The following is an 11,238-nucleotide window of genomic DNA, read 5'->3' on the forward strand; positions in this document are numbered from 1 at the left end:
AAGATCATTGAGGGTCTCAGGATGTGTTCTCCATATAACGGAATCCCATGTCATAGCTAGTGAGTGAGACAGTTAGTTATCGTTAAGCGGTCATTATTGATTGTGGGAATACTCCTACAATGGTTTAAGATTAATTGGTATCATCTACAGTACAGTAGAAGAAAGAAAAGTAAAAATCAGTTTCCAGACAATGGATTTAGTGTTATGCCAATCACATTTTCAATATAAACTACTAAGACTACAGATTGTTGAGACAATTTTCTTTAGTGTTGAAAACTGATCAGTACTAAATTGTAGTAATTTATTGTATTAATTTTATGGAAAAGCTTACAAGCTCTGATTTTTTATTATTATTTTTTTTAATTGCCTCCATAGTCAGCATGGCCCAAGACTGTTAATCCTTATATGATATTCTATGATATTTTAACTTCTATGGTATTCTCTCAGGGTTTTGAGAATATTTTTGTTTAGACCACACTTGGTAACACAGGCGTCCACAGTCATTGGTTTTAGTAACAACCAGGGAAAAGGGAATACAAAAAGTATTTCTGATTTAGTGGCAAGGTTTCTTTTCTTATTTGTAATGACCATATTTTAGGTAACTAGATACAGAAACCAAACCTGAATGAATCTTTTCTGGTTTCTAGTAAATATTCCAATTTGAATCAAGATAACATTGATTACTTCTCTGCTTTAAGTTTATTAATATCTATGGTACTCATTCAACTTTCTGTTCCTGCAGGCTCAAGGGAGGCAACATCTTATCTCACTCCAGGATTATGAGATTCAAATTTAGAAGGCTGAATATTTTGTAATAATATTTGAATGCCACAGCATACACACACACACACACACACACATGGGTTTTCATTGCTTTAGGTTGTTCTTTCATTAAAAAATCTTTTGAATACTTTTCACTTTGATTTTAGCTGCAATGGGAGCTTTCATTATTATTTTAGTATTATTCAGAGAAAATATTTAACAAGCATTTCCCAAGCTTTTCTTAGCAAGATTGTTTTATTTTAGGAACTGGGCTTAGAGTGGTACTCTTCTAACAAAATGCAGGGATCTGGAGTCCATTTTTAATCTTCTCTAAAAGTATGGTCATTATTATCACAATTTATTCTTATCCAAGGAGCAGGACACAACTATCTTAAATAAGCAAAAACAGAATAAAAATATATTTTCATGCCTGAAAATGCTTACAAACATTTCAAAAAAACCTTTCCGTTGATTCCATGCAACACAAAATCTAGAGCTTTTCCAGAAGCAGTGTGATACAAACTCTGAATAATTAGGAGTTAATGTTCTACAAGTTGTAAGATTTTGGAGAATTTCCAATTTAAATACCAAACAAACAAACATGTGGCATGTCTTTATTATTATTTCATTAAATGGCAAACATTTCTGATTAAAGAACAAACTTGAATTTTATACTTATAGCTTAAGTTCTGAAGTTCTTTCCATTGTGTGGGCAATGGTAGTGCCATAATATAAAGAATTCTGTAAGTCATCATATGTCGTGGTTTAACCCGGCCAGCAGCTAAATACCACGCAGCCATTCGCTCACCCTCCCCCCTCCCTCTCTGGGACGGGGGAGAGAAATGGAAAGTGAAGCCCGTGAGTCGAGATAAAGACAGTTTAATAAGACAGGAAAATAATAATAACAAAAATAACAATAACAATAACAATAATAATAATAATACAATGGTGATAATAGGAAAGTAATAATAATATGTACAAACAAGTGATGCACAATGCAATTGCTCACCACCCACTGACCGATGCCCAGCCTAACCCCGAGCAGTCCGGCCCCCTCCCCCCCCACCCGGCTAGACACCCCTATATATTGTTTAGCATAACGTCAGATGGTATGGAATACCCCTTTGGCTAGTTTGGGTCACCTGTCCTGGGTCTGTCCCCTCCCAGCTCTTACTGCACCCCCAGCCTGCCTGTTGCCAGGACAGAGCGAAAGGCTGAGATGTCCTTGGCTTGGTATAAGCACTGCTCTGCAACAATTAAAACATTGGGATGTTATCAGCACTCTTCTCATCCTAAGCCAAAACACAGCATTCCACCAGCTACTAGGAAGAAAATTAATTCTGTTCTAACTGAAACCAGGACATCTATCCACCCCTTATTCCATACCATTTATGTCATGCTCAGGTTACACTCTTTTCCATATATTCTAATTAGTCACCTACAGTAGTCATAGTAGTGATAACATACAGTATTATATAGTAATTAACACGGTACAATTCAGTTCATGGGCTATTCTCACCCAGTATTAAATCTCCTTGAGGTACACACCGGACCTCTCCGTTCTTTTGCATCACCCACCAAGTGTATCCAGGTCCCTGAGCGAAAACAATTCCACGAATAGGTTTGCCTTTTCCTGAGGCAGGAGTAGCCCAGACTGTTTTACCCAGCATATTTCTTACATGCACTACAGGAACTTTATCCCCATCTACAGTATGTAACAGGTTTGATTGGGCAGGTCCAGCTCGGTTGGCAGATCCCCTAGTATTGACTAACCAGGTGGCCTTTGCCAAGTGCGTATCCCAATTTTTGAATGTCCCAGCGCCCATTGCTTTCAGTGTAGTCTTTAACAGTCCATTGTATCGTTCAACTTTCCCGGAGGCTGGTGCATGATAGGGGATGTGATACACCCACTCAATACCATGTTCTTTGGCCCAAGCGTCTATAAGGTTGTTTCGGAAATGAGTTCCATTGTCTGACTCTATTCTTTCTGGGGTACCATGTCGCCATAGGACTTGCTTTTCAAGGCCCAGGATAGTGTTCCGGGCAGTGGCATGAGGCACAGGATATGTTTCCAGCCATCCGGTGGTTGCTTCCACTATTGTAAGTACGTGGCGCTTGCCATTGCGAGTTTGAGGGAGTGTGATGTAATCAATCTGCCAGGCCTCTCCATATTTATATTTCAGCCATCGTCCTCCATACCAAAGAGGCTTTGACCGTTTGGCTTGCTTGATTGCAGCACATGTTTCACAGTCATGAATAACCTGTGCTATAGCGTCCATGGTCAGGTCCACCCCTCGATCACGAGCCCATCTGTATGTTGCATCTCTACCTTGATGGCCTGAGGTGTCATGGGCCCATCGGGCTATAAATAATTCACCTTTATGCTGCCAATCCAGGTCCACCTGAGCTACTTCAATCTTAGCAGCCTGATCCACCTCCTGGTTGTTTTGATGTTCTTCAGTAGCCCGATTCTTGGGCACATGAGCATCTATGTGACGTACTTTCACAGCCAGGTTCTCTACCCGAGCAGCAATATCTTGCCACAATGCAGCAGCCCAGATGGGTTTGCCCCTACGCTGCCAGTTGTTTTGCTTCCATTGCTGTAACCATCCCCACAGGGCATTTGCTACCATCCATGAATCGGTGTAGAGATAGAGAACTGGCCATTTTTCTCGTTCAGCAATGTCTAAAGCCAGCTGAATGGCTTTCACTTCTGCAAACTGACTCGATTCACCTTCTCCCTCAGCAGCTTCTGCAACTCGTCGTGTAGGACTCCATACAGCAGCCTTCCATCTCCGATGCTTCCCCACAATACGACAGGACCCATCAGTGAACAGGGCATATTTCTTCTCATTCTCTGGTAACTGGTTGTACAGTGGGGCTTCTTCAGCACGACCCACCTCCTCCTCGGATGATATCCCAAAGTATTTGCCTTCTGGCCAGTCCATAATCACTTCCAATATTCCTGGGCGACTGGGGTTTCCTATTCGAGCCCGCTGAGTGATCAGTGCAACCCACTTGCTCCACGTAGCATCGGTTGCATGATGCGTAGAAGAGACCCTTCCCTTGAACATCCAGCCTAGTACTGGCAATCGGGGTGCTAGGAGGAGCTGCGCTTCAGTACCGACAACCTCCGAAGCAGATCGAACTCCTTCATATGCTGCCAATATCTCCTTTTCAGTTGGAGTATAGCGGGCCTCAGATCCTCTGTATCCCCGACTCCAAAACCCCAGGGGCCGACCTCGAGTTTCCCCAGGTTCTTTCTGCCAGAGGCTCCAGGTGGGGCCGTTCTCCCCGGCTGCAGTGTAGAGCACATTCTTTACATCTGGTCCTGTTTGAACTGGCCCAAGGGCTACTGCATGGACTATTTCCTGCTTGATTTGTTCAAAGGCTTGTCGTTGTTCAGGGCCCCATTCAAACTCATTCTTCTTACAGGTTACTTGGTAGAGCGGGTTTACAATCAGACTGTAATTTGGGATGTGCATTCTCCAAAACCCCACAACACCTAGGAAAGTCTGTGTTTCTTTTTTGTTAGTTGGTGGAAACATAGCTGTTATTTTGTTGATCACGTCCATTGGGATTTGATGACGTCCATCTTGCCATTTTATTCCTAAAAACTGGATCTCTCGTGCAGGTCCTTTGACTTTATTTTGTTTTATGGCAAAACCGGCTTTCAGAAGGATTTGGACTATTTTCTTCCCTTTCTCAAAAACTTCCTCTGCTGTGTCACCCCACAAAATAATGTCATCGATGTACTGCAGGTGTTCAGGAGCTTCCCCCTGCTCTAGCGCAGACTGAATCAGCCCATGGCAAATGGTAGGGCTGTGTTTCCACCCCTGGGGCAGCCGATTCCAAGTATATTGGACTCCCCTCCAAGTGAAGGCAAATTGTGGCCTGCACTCTGCTGCTAAAGGGATGGAGAAAAATGCATTAGCGATATCAATTGTGGCGTACCACTTGGCTGCCTTCGATTCAAGTTCGTACTGAAGTTCCAACTCCTGCAGCCGCTCCAGTCCCAGCTCCTGCAGCTGCTCCAGTCCCAGCTCCTGCACGTTGGGCGCCAAAAAGACTGTCGTGGTTTAACCCGGCCGGCAGCTAAATACCACGCAGCCATTCGCTCACCCTCCCCCCTCCCTCTCTGGGACGGGGGAGAGAAATGGAAAGTGAAGCCCGTGAGTTGAGATAAAGACAGTTTAATAAGACAGGAAAATAATAATAACAAAATAATAATAACAATAACAACAATAATAATAATAATAATAATACAATGGTGATAATAGGAAAGTAATAATAATATGTACAAACAAGTGATGCACAATGCAATTGCTCACCACCCACTGACCGATGCCCAGCCTAACCCCGAGCAGTCCGGCCCCCTCCCCCCCCACCCGGCTAGACACCCCTATATATTGTTTAGCATAACGTCAGATGGTATGGAATACCCCTTTGGCTAGTTTGGGTCACCTGTCCTGGGTCTGTCCCCTCCCAGCTCTTACTGCACCCCCAGCCTGCCTGTTGCCAGGACAGAGCGAAAGGCTGAGATGTCCTTGGCTTGGTATAAGCACTGCTCTGCAACAATTAAAACATTGGGATGTTATCAGCACTCTTCTCATCCTAAGCCAAAACACAGCATTCCACCAGCTACTAGGAAGAAAATTAATTCTGTTCTAACTGAAACCAGGACATCATACTAAGTCCATCTTAAAAATTCTGATAGCAAGATTATTACCACACAAAATCAATGTAGCCCAGAATAAATGTGTTAAAAACAAAACAAAACAAACAAACAAAAACTCATTTAATGGTAGATCACAAGCTTTCATTTAGAAATTGTTGTGTTTTGAGAGCATCTAGTATACACAGACTTATTTTGGGTTCACATTTATAATGAAAACCATGCCAATATTTTCTCCAATTATTCTGAAATAAAATATTTGCTAGTAAATTTTATATAAATTTTGGAGGGAAAGTATATAAAAAGAGGGTAGATTAATTTTGTAAACATATTTGATTATGTACTGAAGTAAGCTCATCTGAGAAAATTTAATTTTAAATGGAGCATGATTAGCATTTCCACATTTAAGAGGACTAAAATTAAACAGGAGGTCATTATTTCTGAGACCATGAAGATTATTTTGAGATTCAAGAATGTAAAATATAATCAGGTGATCCAGCTGGATAATTTTCTACTGCAAGTCACTAAGTCTGGTCTTGTCGGGATGTATTTTCTCATTTCATTTTCAAAATTGAGCAATTTGTCCTGCAACTTGCCTTTCTCTTTGTCAACCTGTAAGTGAAAAGGACTGGACCCTATAAATTATTTACTCTTTAAAACCATTAGGCTGGGTCTTTGTAGCAACCTGGTTCACATATTTGTTGAGCTTCATTTTCACAACTTTTCTGTTTCCATGTCAAATATGTATTATTAACAGACTAATGTCACCCTGAAAAAGTCACTCTCTTTTCTTCTTTTTCCATTAAATGATTAGGTTATATATGAACAAAATTGCATGCATTTGTTATTAATGATTAGATATATCAAGGTTTTGGATACATCCCTTTATTCATCCTCCCCCCTCTTTTTTTTCTTTTTTTCATAAACTTAATTGGTAATTCTGGGACTGAAGAAAGACGGTGAAATTAATTGCATGAAAATCTCTCTAACAAAGAATTAGAGAAATATTATAATCCTTTGACTATAGCAAATTAAATTTCACCCTCCAGAAACTGTAGGGCTGCATGCTGTTAGATTGAGCTCTGTAGCTATAATTTATTAGTATTTGGGAAAAGTACTAATCAGAATAGGAAGAACTGTAACCTTAAAAGTATATGTGATGACCGTAGTGCATTTTTAAATTGCTTTTGGTAGTAATCCCTTCTTCTTTTTGTTGTAAGTTGATTTCATATTTGAACAGATGTCATATACAAAAAATTCATCAACAGTAGTTTCTTATTTGTATCCACTGTCCCTTCTGCACCTTCCACTTATTTACTGTAATAAGTGAAGGGCATACCAATATGTGGTAGATTGATTCCTGGAAAACTTTTTCTTTGCATAGCATGAAAAGACAAAGAATTATTTCAAAACTATTCTGGATGTAGGAGAGTGTAGCAGGATTAGAGGCCCTGGGATAAGAAAAGGAGTTGCATCTGTGGCTGTAACTGGAAAAGAAGAGAGCTTATGGGTAACTAGCTCAGATGTAATCCTATCACTTCTGTTAAATCATCTACATGTCTATAAGAGACTTGCGTTAAGAAGTATTTTAACGTTTTAAGAAATGTTTCAATGCTTTAAAACATTTAATAAAGACAGTAACCTAGCTTTATGGAAAATTACAAACATATACAAGCTACGTGGAAGACACCACAAGTGTTCTGTGTCAAAATATCCCTTGAAAGATTCTCTCAGAGATAGAAAAGAATTTTATTATTACATGATAGGGAGAGAAACATTTGAAAAATATCAAACCTAATATTTGAAATACATAGGAAGCAACTAGTTGTTTAAGGAAAAGAATGATGGAGCATTTATAAGTACTTTTTTTTTGTTGTTGTTGTTTTGTTTTTCAGAAAGCCATTTATGTGATATGCAAAGAACAGAATATAAATCTGATGAAGGAACCTTCCGACATCAAACATAAAACATTTCACACTATAGAATAGTAAATAAATAATAAATAAATAAATAAATAAATAAACAGTCTGGGGAAAATTGTGTTAATAAGGGTAAGAAGGTCTTTTAAGTAATTAAATTAGAATACTTACATGAGGATTTAATGGAATAAACTGGCACATCTATTTGTCTGATCTACTTAAGATGTCTGAGAGATGTTATATTATGGGTATGAGATTTTTTTTTCTAATGACTAACACTGTAGACATTATCACGTTAAATATCAGAAGTTAAAAAAAGTTGTAAACAGTTCAGTGAAGAGAAATAAAAGAAAATGATAGAAGTATTTTTATTTTCAGACAAATGCCTTAAAAGAACATTAAGATTTTTGTAATTCTCTCTCCACTGGAAGATGTTTGATGGTTAAGTACCACTTTTTGTAAGGCTGACAATCATAAATGTATGAGATCAAAACTGGGACATCATTTTGAATAAATACTCCTCCTCCTTTTTAACACTACCCTCTGTTAAACATAAATAATAAATAAAAAAGAAACAAACAAATAAAACACTTTCAGGAGATTCTCCCCTCTCCCCCCCCCCCCCCCCCCTTTTATTTTCCAGATCAGGATTGCTGTTTTGTTCTGCTCTTTCTTTTGGGGATTTTATGTTTCCTGCTACTGATTGCAAGGGGATTTTGTGGTATATACATCACTATTTTTCCTGTAACAACAACAAAAAAAACAACCCTCTAGAGCTCTGATAGAAAATTGTTATAAAGCATTTGAAGAAAGCAGAAAACCTTTGAATAAGGCAAGACATTTGCTAAAACTTCAGGATTTGATAGATTATAAAAGGAAAGTATATTCAGCCTCAGAGGGTTATTAGAAGATCTAAGAAATCATGCTGGTAAAACTTCTGTAGCTGCATTAATCACCATACTTCAGCAGAAAAGACATGGAATAAGATAAAAAGAATAAATGAGAAAAGGGATATTTTTTTCAGCACCTACTTGAATTAACAGTGAAATTACTGTTTATTCACTTATAAAAAAAGTTAACATGCTAGGTGGGTGTTCTGCTAATAGCGGTGACAACTAAAAATTGATTTTATCTGTGTCAGGAAAGCCTTTATTGTGTGATTTTTTGGTTGGGATTTTTTTTCTTTTTTCTGTTTTTCCATTTGAAACACAATTAAATTCTGGAGGGCTGAAATGAGACTGCTAATGTAACAGTACAGGTTTTCAGTATAGTATATAGTTAACAGCATAGTATATAGTAGTGTAGTTAACAGTAGAGTATATAGTTAAATAACTTGGGTTATTTACCTCTAGTTATAAGATTCACAGAATTTTAAAAATTCAATAAGTAACAGTTTTAACTGAACTTTACTAGATTTGTTTGAAGATATATAAAAAAAAAAAAACAATTTTTAATTTCTTTGGATATTTTCAGAATAGAAGTTCTTTTTTTTTTTTTTTTTTTTTCCCTTAAGAAAATGTTATGTATTTAAACATGGAATAGTATTTTCTATATAGTTAAATCAGGCTGTGCTTTCTATGGCATAAATTCTTTGTTACATTATATAGGTAAGTTAAAAGCAGAGCCAATAGAGAGTACGCATTTTATAGCATTTTTGAAGTAAATTCTTTAAAAATCCTCAGGAAAGTGTGTGGTTGTATTACCCAGCTGGGCAGCTGAAGTCTGTGCACCATCCCCACTCTCTCAGTCCCCCTTCTCAAAGGAGGTGGAGAAAACACAATGGAAAAAGGCTGAAGGGTTGAGATAAGGACAGGCAAAACAGAGACAGCATAAGGGAGATTAATGTAATTTACTGCTTATCAGTAGCAGACTAGAGCAGTGAGAAACTGAAAATAAATAAATAAATAAATAAATAAATAAATAAATATTAGAAAAAAACACATCCCCAAACTAAAACCACCTTCTCCCATATACACTCTCTTCTACCTCCTTTCCCTAAGTGGCGCAGGGGAACTGGGAAATGGGCTGCCATCAGTCTATAGCGCTTTGTCTTCACTGCTCTTTAACTTCACTCTGCCCCTGCTCCAACATGGGGTCCCTTCCACGAGATGACATCCTTCCCAAACTGATACTGTGTGGGCTTCCCATAGAAGATCCAAAATGGAGCTTCAAGAACTGTTCCCACATGGCTCCATATCATGGGGTCCATCCGTCAGCAGCAAACTGCTCCAGCACGGGACCCCCACGGGCAGGCGGCAGCTCCCCCCAGGCCCCCTGCCTGGGCAGCATGGGCTCCTCTCCATGCAGCTCCGGCCCAGGGCCTGCGTCTGCGGGAGCTCTCCATGGGCCACAGCCTCCTCCAGGCCACATCCACCTGCTCCACGTGGGCTCCTCCACGGGCTTCAGCGTGGAGATCTGCTCCATGTGGGACCCATGGGCTGCAGGGGGACAGCCTGCGCCACCAGGGGCCCCTCCACAGGCCACAGGGGAACTGCGGCTGCTTGCCTGGAGCACCTCCTGCCCTCCGGCTGCACTGACCTTGGGGGCTGCAGGGCTGCTTCTCTCACATGTTCTCTCTCCTCTCTCCCAGCTGCTGCTGCATAGGAGTTTTTCCCATCTTAAATCTGCTCTCCCAGAGGCCCACCCAGCCTCACTCCTTGTCTCAGATCTGGGCAGTGGTGGGTCTCTTTAGGAGCCAGTGGGAGCTGGCTCTGATCTGACTTGGGGCAGCTGCTGGGCTCTGCTCACAGAGTCCACCCCTAGCCCCCCTGCTACCAAACCCTTGCCAGGTAAACCCAATACAAAGAGTTGTCTTCTTTGGTTGGCCCTTTATCAGAAATGCACCTGTATATGTTTTTTATCATATAGCTGATACCAGAATAAAAATGTAGTTAGAAGTCAGGATCCTCCTTTCAAGTTATTTGAATATTATGCACTACTATGTTTGGGTTTCCTAAGAAGAAGAAAATCTTTCCTCCTTGTGAGAAACTTATATTAATTAATTAATTATTATTATTATTTATATATAACCTTTCTTTTTACTGTGGCTTCTGGGAACCTTGATGCTCATCCCTGTGAGAAGAGACTGGAAAGCATTGCCTTTGCCTTTTACCTTCAGCTGATCAACTACTTTGTGAAAGATCACCAAGATATACATCAATATTAACCCAAGACATCACAGAAGTCCTTAACTCCTATTCATAAATTGTTAAAGTAGAATGCAAACAGCATACCACATAATGTTCATTGCTTAATACATTTTTTGGTTATTATTTTTCTCTTAAGCAGTCATCAGAGTACTTTTCAGTGATTCAGGATAGTATTCAGCCATGGTATGAATATAGTTGCTCAGCTACTTCTCTGCCAAATGAGGTAAATTATGCTTCTTGAAGGGATGTGGATAAGATAGAGGAATTAATTTCTCTCTCCTGCCCTCCCCTGTAGCAAATCTGTTATTTTAATAGTAAGTGAATTTGCATCAGCAGTGTTTCAGATAAATACTTCCAGACTCAAGTGTTTGTGAGTGACTACTTGGGAGACAAACCTTCCATCCCCTGAAAACATTCATAACTTCTATGGACAACCCTTTCCAATTGTCAAACACTTTCACAATGAAAACAAAAACAAAAACAAACAAACAAACAAACAACAACAACAACAAAAAACACTTCCTGATGTTCAGGCAGAATCTCTTGTGTTTCATTGCCTCTTGCCCTGTCACAGGGCACTGGAAAGAGGCTAGCTCCATCTTCTGTATGCCTTGCCATCAGGTATTTAGACACTTTGGTAAGATCTCTTTTCCATGATGAACAGTCCCAGATCTCTCATCTTTTCCTCATAGGAGAGATGTCCCAGTCCCTTAATCATCGTTGTGTCTCCTAG

The sequence above is a fragment of the Aythya ferina genome (assembly GCF_964211825.1).
Source record: "Aythya ferina genome assembly, chromosome: 1".
In the NCBI taxonomy this organism is placed as follows: domain Eukaryota; kingdom Metazoa; phylum Chordata; class Aves; order Anseriformes; family Anatidae; genus Aythya; species Aythya ferina.